The sequence below is a fragment of the Phlebotomus papatasi genome, chromosome 2 (genome assembly GCF_024763615.1).
Source record: "Phlebotomus papatasi isolate M1 chromosome 2, Ppap_2.1, whole genome shotgun sequence".
Taxonomy (NCBI): Eukaryota; Metazoa; Arthropoda; class Insecta; order Diptera; family Psychodidae; genus Phlebotomus; species Phlebotomus papatasi.
Window position 1 is genome coordinate 36,231,023 of NC_077223.1, and position 8,569 is coordinate 36,239,591.

Here is an 8,569-nt window from a genome sequence, read left to right on the forward strand (position 1 = left end):
AATCTGTGTTAGTTTTTTTATATTTCAAATAATTTTATTATTTAATTCCTTAATATTTAATTTTAGGAGGGTTTGAAACGGGGATTTTTCTGTTAGTCCTTTTAAATACCAAGATATTTTGTTATAAATACTTGTTTTTTTTTATCCCTCCTTACCCTGGATATAGGTCTGAAGCCTATCGGCTTATTGTGACCAAGATCCCATTACAACTAAAACACTTAACAATTAAACAAATGTCCTTAATACAATTCTATCAGTATCAGTTATATTCTAATGTCGTTACTATTTAGAAACGCCACAATCTTTTTCAAGGATCCTGGAATAAATACTCGCATATTCAATTTATTTACAAAATATTTAAATTGGTCAACAAATGCTTGACAAATTGAATTTCACCACCTTCAAGTCAAGTTTCCGGACTTTAAGAAATGGGTCAATGTAACAATCTCATTTACTACAATCCTACAATATCTCATGTTTTTCGATCGGACTCAAACTGCCAAAATGTGATTCACTTTGCCACTTTCTAATCACGGATAATAATAATAATAATCATAATGCTGGCACAACATTCCATATAGGAACTAGGCCCTATCGCAATGGTATTTCTAGACGCGTATTTTGTGATTAAACAAACTATAATAAACTAATATTATTATTTTTTCTGATACAGGATGAGGTTATCAGTTCCATGACCCGTAGAATCAAGTGTAGCGAAGTTAACTGGATGCAATCCGAACACCTTTAACTCCAGAAAATTTCTGGTAACCTAAATGGAGATTAGAACTCGAGAGTCTTCCATCATACAGAGAGTACTCTACTACTTGACCTACTGAGTGTCCTATATGGGGGGCTAAAAACTTTCCCGTCCGTCCGATGACTCTGCGGAGCTTAATAACTCTCAAACTTAAGAGAGATATTGACTTGCGATGTTCAGGAAAGGTGATATGTAATTTATAGGGTGAAAATTGCAACTTGTCGTATCGGCCCCCACCCCATGTACTATTTCTAAAATCCACTTCTTTCGTTTTCTCAATGGTTCAGCTCATACGGCATCGATCGGGCTCAAATTTTAGTAAGTTCTATTTAGGCCTTAAAGATTTCGATTAAAAAAACATAATCGAATTTCTAAAACATTTAATTTTCATGAGACGAACCTTAGAATCTTCTCAGTCGAAAAAAAAACAAATTCTATAATACAGAACCTCAATTATCTCGACTACTTCTTGTAGTGTATGAGGTTACACGGATTAGGAGAAAAAGGCTGCAAGATTTGATCGGTCGGTTAAAAATGAAATGTCACTCTTGAAATAAAATCCAGACTGAACACACGTGTTTTATTAAAGCTCCAATATATCCTGGAATTGACAACGAGACCTGGATTTTAATTATCGCCCAATTTCACGTAAATACATTACACTTCTTAACCGATTTTGATTACTTTTAAATATTTCTCCAATATATCATTTCTCGAAGTTGCTATTTATCCGATTTTGTCATTAAAGTGTAAAAAAAATAAATTTTCCAAGCATAACGCTGTGAAAGTACAGATATACTGATATGACTGCTTTTATTTGACCAGGTAAATTAAAATAAGATTTAAGAGAAAGGTCTTACAAAGTTCAACAAAACTCTGATATAGTTGAAATTCGTAACATAGATACAAGCAGGGGCATGACGTTTCTTATGTTTCCCATATGTTTCTAGCGTGCCGAAAATACTTTTGAGTTTATTAACTGTTTTCTATCATTGTATAATGAATTAGCAAATAATACAAATACAAAATAAAAGCCAATTTAATATAGAATAGGCAACCGAAAACCCCAAATTGGCAACCTACATAGTTTCTGAGATATCTCGTAAAATTTGTACGAAAACTTGAACAATTTACACTAAAACTGGTCGCATTTTTTTAGAGCTAATGTCACTCCCCTGGATACAAGGAGGTTTGTGGGCAAATATCAAAAACTTCAAAAAAATTATACAGGACATTCTGGTCCACTTTGGCTTAAATTTAATATTTGGATTTATTTCAGAAATTTGATACCAAATTACTGCATAACATATCCCACACTTCGACTCCAAATCGTATTTACATGCAATCCGAGTTCGCTAACATTAAGAATCTCACCTAGAATAAGTTGATCTAAGTTTATTACCAGTTCTTTGAATTTATGAAAAAGCTATACAATCATGGAAGATTTCTCCCTTGCTAATGAAATGTTTTTAAAACTACTTAGGAAATGTTTCACAGTAAATGAGTTAAAGTGTCTCTTATTAATTAAGATGAGAAGTATGACAAGTTAATTCGTATCATTTAGTTTTACTGTAGGATTTTCCACCTCCTGGGGGGAATTTATATATAATTATTGCTGCATTTTCCTTTCAATTTAACCTTTAATATTGTACACCACAATCTATTTTCAATCAATGCTCTCTAAAATATTCATTGAGTAGTGGTAAATAGCATATACTTTTGCTAATGATAGAGCTTTAGTCTTCTCAAATTCAGGACTCAAAGCGTTTCAAAGGGAAAAGAAGGTAATTTGTGATATTATGGATCATGTAGTTAAATTTCAGTGCAGTTTAATTACGGATAATTTTAATTAATATTGCTGATGTTCCAGCATGTCGTTGCTATAGTTCCTAATTAAGCTTGTTTTATCCCTTTACGGTATTGCTTTTGCAAAGGAATTAGGTCGCGTGCGTAGTTTTGGGATCGAGGAAAAATGCCAAGAATTTTTTCGTGTGAAAATTTTAATTATGTTAATTGGGTTTCAATAAATTTGCCTTTGACACATGTAAATTGAATTGCAATGTAAATTTGTCTTAACATCGAGATAACATTGAGCAATAATGGTCAGTGAATTTAAGGGGTATAGGAATGGTGATAGGCATCAACTGGACAAGTGATAAACATGGTCAATTACAAACGTTGAGATTTGTGGAGAAATCCAGAAGGGCGAATGGTTTCAAACAAGATGTAGGCTTCGAGGAAGTTGGCATCAGTGACAGAAAATTAATTTTAAATTCATGAGAACTACCTGTATGTGACATTACTTGCTGTATAATTTGCATGCGCTTCCGCTGTATTCATGTCCTTTGACCTTTGTTTTCCGATACTATCATCGTTATCGTATTGTGATACTGTAGAGTAGAGGGTAGGTCTGTGGGATACCGGAAGGAGTTTTAGTTGAAAACCAACGATCCCATCTGAATATTCACCAGAGGATATTGCCTCAAGTTGCCTTTACTGTTGATTTTCACCCATTTTACGAGGTATCATCAGCATTAATATTCAAGCAAACTTACACGAGGGACATGGTGTAATTGTTGCCCTAAAAACACTATTACTCGATTTTAACATAAAATGCTTACACAGTCGATAAATTCCACTAAATAGCCCAACAACACTAAGTGATTCCATAAAAGAAATATTCAAATTTAAGAATGGAATATTTGACAGAGATGCATCACTTTTACTAAAAAAAAAGTCCCAAAATAAATCTTGACGCCAGGCGTGCAAAAACGAAGATAAATCTGTAAATTGCATCGAAACATCTTGAAATTTGAGAAATGCGCCAAATTCTTCTTCGGACAATATGATGAATCATTCTGTGTAAACGCTTTCTTTCACGAACCCACAGCATCCACAAGAAATATTGTGCTTTGAGAAATTTTCTCCAGTCTTATCGAATATGTCAGAATTTTATGATTTATTTTTGCAATATTTAGGAAAAGAGCTTTCAACGCTAAACTTTTCACTTAAAACTACATTTTGGATTGTTTTTGGTATTCTTTATCAGCCCAGAGTTTTCGTGGTATATGATAAAATCTAGGTGAAACTTAAGATCTACATACCAACTTTTAAAGATAAAGAATATATATTGTGATTGTCAAACGGAAAGAAGTTCAGCCAAGAATAAAAATTCTATTTTTCCTCAGAGCTTTCGGTACTCTAAGTGTGCCAAATTTCGACCAGCTTGCAATTTCGGCCACAGTTTTTGTTCCTCGAAGTTCCATGAATTTTTAGTTTTTGCGTACTCTAGAGGTTATACAATGCAAAAAATAACAAAAAATATCGCTTCAACGAACAAGATGATCTGAAAAAGACATTGGAAGAATTCCGGAAGGACAAGAAACTATGAAAATTAAGGTGGCCGGAATAGGCCACCAATGCTATCTCTACATTTGAATTAATTTTAAAATGGATTAAGAATAAATTTAGAGAAAATAAAGACGATAAACTGTCTACAAAGTTCCAAGCAACACTCCTTACAAAAAAAAAACAAAAAAATCAATTTGTATTAAAAATATTACATTTCAAACTTGAGACTTTGGCGCTTGCATGCAACTATGCCGAAATTTGGCACAATTACCCTACGCATCTCCTTCACTTCATTTTGTCCAAAAGGTTAAGCTATTTCTGGGGCTTCGTCTTAATTGGGGTCAAGGATGGTTACCTTCCGCGACCTTTTCTTCCGGGAGAAGAAAACAGTTTAGGTAAAAAATATTAAATTACTCCTAAGCTATTTTTGGCGATCTTTTGACTGATTTATTAATCGGTTTAAATTTGTTGTGAACTGAAAAATAGTGAATAAGAAAGTATATCAAAATCCTCTATTAATTAATCGATTTTGATTAGGGTAAGTGTGCCAAATTCCGGCCAGCTTGCAATTTCGGTCACCTTTTTTGTTCCTCAAATTTCCATGAACTTTTAGATTTTAAGTACTCTAGAGATTATACAATGCAAAAGAATTACAAAAAATGTAGATTCGACAAACGAGATGACGCGAAAAAAAAATTGGAAGAATTCCCGAAGAGCAAGGAACTATGAGAATGAAGGTGGCCGAAATAGCGCACCAAAGCTATGTCTATATTTTTATTCATTTTATAATGTATTAAGAATGATTTTAGAGTAAATAAAGACGGTAAACTCTTTACAAGGTACCAAGCAACACTCTTTAAGAAGAAAGAATTTAAAAAAAATCAATTTGAATTTAAAATATTACATTTCAAACTTGAGACTTTGACGCTTGCATGCAACTATGTCGAAATTTGGCACACTTACCCTAAGTATTACTCAAACTCATTTCATTTCATTTTATTAAGGGGTTTTCGTTATTATTGGCGATTCCCTTACTCAAACTCAACAACAAAGCGATTTTATATTTCATTTACTTTGACTTACAAACAAATATAATTAATCCGTGTCATTAAAAAAATTTGAATAACGGAAAAAGATAAAGAGAGGAAAAAATCGCAGAGTACTCGAGCTTGTGAGTTCCAGTATTCTACTAAATTTTCCTTTTGTATTGCTTTTTTTCAGAAAAGTAGTGCAAAAAAAAATTGAATAGTATTGAATGGTAGTTGAAGAGCTTTTTGTGCATCGAATATTGCCCATCAGAAATCAAAGGACTTTGAATGCTTTGCAAATGAGGCTAATTTGATTTTACTAATAAAGAGTTCAATGCTGAATTGGTGCGTTATTAAATTTTGTCTTATATTATGGATGTTGGATATTGCGAAAAATTAATTCTTTTGCATGCATTTCAGTAGCTCTGTTTGGTTCTACCTGTAAATATCGGAAAAACACGTATTTATCATGAAGATTCTGTGGAATATTAAAAATGTATAACAAAGGATTCAACTTATCAGTATTTCATGGGAAAATCAATACGTACGAAATTGGTTTGATTTAATTAATTATTATCCTTAAACCTCAGGTACCAATAGATAGTAAAGGGTAATATTTGAAATTCCGTAGAACGAGGACATGCGGATGACCTAATTTGGATGTCGGACTTTGATAATCTAGTTTCTAATAATAATTTTGCAATTATTCAATTACAGGGTGGGGTGGGGGAAGGCTTTCAGACTTCTCGCACACACTCTGGCTTAGAACACTTGATATTTTTTTCCATGTTTCTTTATTAAATCTGACCCAATTTTTCAGTAAATGTGTGGCTTGAGACTAGCTATTAAAATTTCATTGCCATTAAATATATTCAATATATTCATTAAAGCAATTTGGGAAAATATGAAGTGTTCGAAGTCAGAGTGTGTGCTAAACCTGTAAATCTTCCCATACACTTTAAAGATTTTATAATATAATTGATTTTTTTCAAGTATTGATGTTTTATCCGAAAATCCAAACATCACCCTTATACCTACACACTGCCCTTGGTTAGCAGAGCCTTTATTTTAAAATTCAATTTATTGTTATTTAGTGTTAGATTATTTTATGATATACAAAATTACACGGACTGGTATCCCTGACATCTTGCAATCTCCAAAATATACCTAATCTGTGTTTTCTGTTACAATTTTAATTTAGTTTAAGGACAGTACGAAATATTGTGTTAGAATAGCCTCTTGACTTTATTAAGCGTATAGCGATCCGATTAATCGTAACCAATTTGGTTAATCGTATCAAAGAACGCCTGCGGAAATGCATTTCCAAACAGTCTAACTCTAAATACTTAATAAGAAGATGACTTATATGTTTCAACTTTGAATTGTTTTTGATTGGTTGTAACTGCAAAGATTTTCAGATTTCCATGCTGATGAATATGAGAAGGAATTCAACATCTGGCAGTTGTGTCCAGTGTTTCTATCTATCATGTACGCATCAGAAGAAAAGCCTTTTGATGGAAAGGAAACAGTTAAATGGACTGACGGGATTGACATTACTTAAACATTTACGCCTTTCACGTATAATTTGATTAAATATTTCAATAATGTTCTTTTAACTGCTCGAACTCCAAGAGAGATGAGCAGTTTTTTAAATTAATTTTCAGGGACACAAGATAGGCCATCTTCCTACGAACAGTCTTTATCAAACGTATTTAATAATTTTCATAAAACGATCCTAATTTCTCTTATTTTTTTTTGATAATCCTTTAAGGACGATAGGGACACCGGTGTCCCAAAAAAAATTCTACGACCTTTTAAAGTTATGTTTTGCTCTAAGAAGTCAAAAAAATGATTTTTTCTGGTCCTTTGTAGCGTAGCTGGTTCTCGTCCATTCCCATGGAGCATGGAGCAAATGTTAACCGATTTTAATTTAGCTGCCAACATACCTCTCATTCAGTAATGACATTCCCGATTTGAGAGCTCTCTCTGATTGAGGTTTTTTCTGTACCGATTCGAAGGTAAATCTGATACCCCGACTACCTAAAAAACCCGTTGGAAGTTGGAACGTTTAAACCGACGACTTACACAAAAGTGAGCAAGTTCATGAAAAGGGCATTATTATTAAGACAATACTCGCGAAGCAGTGCCATTTCCATTTATTTGGTTAGCACTTTTTGTTCGAGAATTGCTGACCGGTCAACATATTTTTCCTCATCGATTTAGTAAAAATATGCTGAAAACGCTGTTTTTTTCTAGGTAGTGCTCCCTGGGTTATTGAGAGAAATAAAGTCCTACGACTCACCAGTAAGATTTTTAAACTTGGGTCCTTCGGAGGCCCTCCTACCTCCATAAGTCGATCAAAGATCCGTAAATATGAACTTCATTTCCCTCATCCCTTCTCATCCCCTTCAAAACCAGTTTTATTTGTATTGGTCGAAAACGCGTCGTGTAATTTATTTACATTTTTGGTTAAGAGGTTATGTATGCGAACGTGTCGTCCATATACGAAACTACCGTTCAATAATCCCTATAAGGCGGTCTTCAGACTAGAGGTTTAGCCCAGTTCCCAAAGGTCTCAATACCCTGAATAGAGAGCAATTTTCTTTCTTTTTGAGAATCTATAGGTCTCTTATGTTTAAATCTAATCCTAAGTTACATTTTTTCGACAAATCGTGATTAATAAGAAATTAGAGCAGTTAATCCATACTGCTAAGTCTTAGATCTGAAGTCCGTATAACGCGTTTTAAGATCAAAAGTTATAAAGGTTCTAAGGAGGGTATTTCTCACCCGAATGGTATCATGTATAGTCTTGTAGGGAGGGTCTTGGATTTTAAGATAAGTCTGAACCTATTCCAGTCGGTTATGAACTAGTAATGAACTGAATTTGAACCGATGAGTAATTTGTATTTGAAAATCAGTTGAATTACTCCTAAACTATTATGAACTATTTTTTTTAGTGATATAACAATCGGGTCATATTGGTAGTGAACCTATAAATACTAAATGATGTATAAGCCTTTGAGGTGTAGCATCTAAGTCCCGAATTCGGGCATTTCGCGTAAAACATAAGATGCTTTGCTAACTACTTCTCTACAGATCTTTAGTTTAGCAGTGTAGCTGCTTTAAAATTCCTGTAAATGTTTTTAGTGCCTGCAAATATTATGAAATTTTGATCTTATTATGAGCAACTTATGATACAATTGCACAAAATTTTGTTATAATCTCTATAATATCTCAAACGTAATTTTGAAAATATCAATGTTGCGTGCGAAAATATATCATTGGAAAATAGTGCGAGAGGAATGTTGATGATGTTCATTATAAACTCCCAAGCATAAATTCCATTCATCATTTTCTCTAGCGATTCATGCTTGAAATACTTCAGAACGGTGTATTTCAAAGTCAATTTTGCGTTTTCCCAAGTAACATCAAG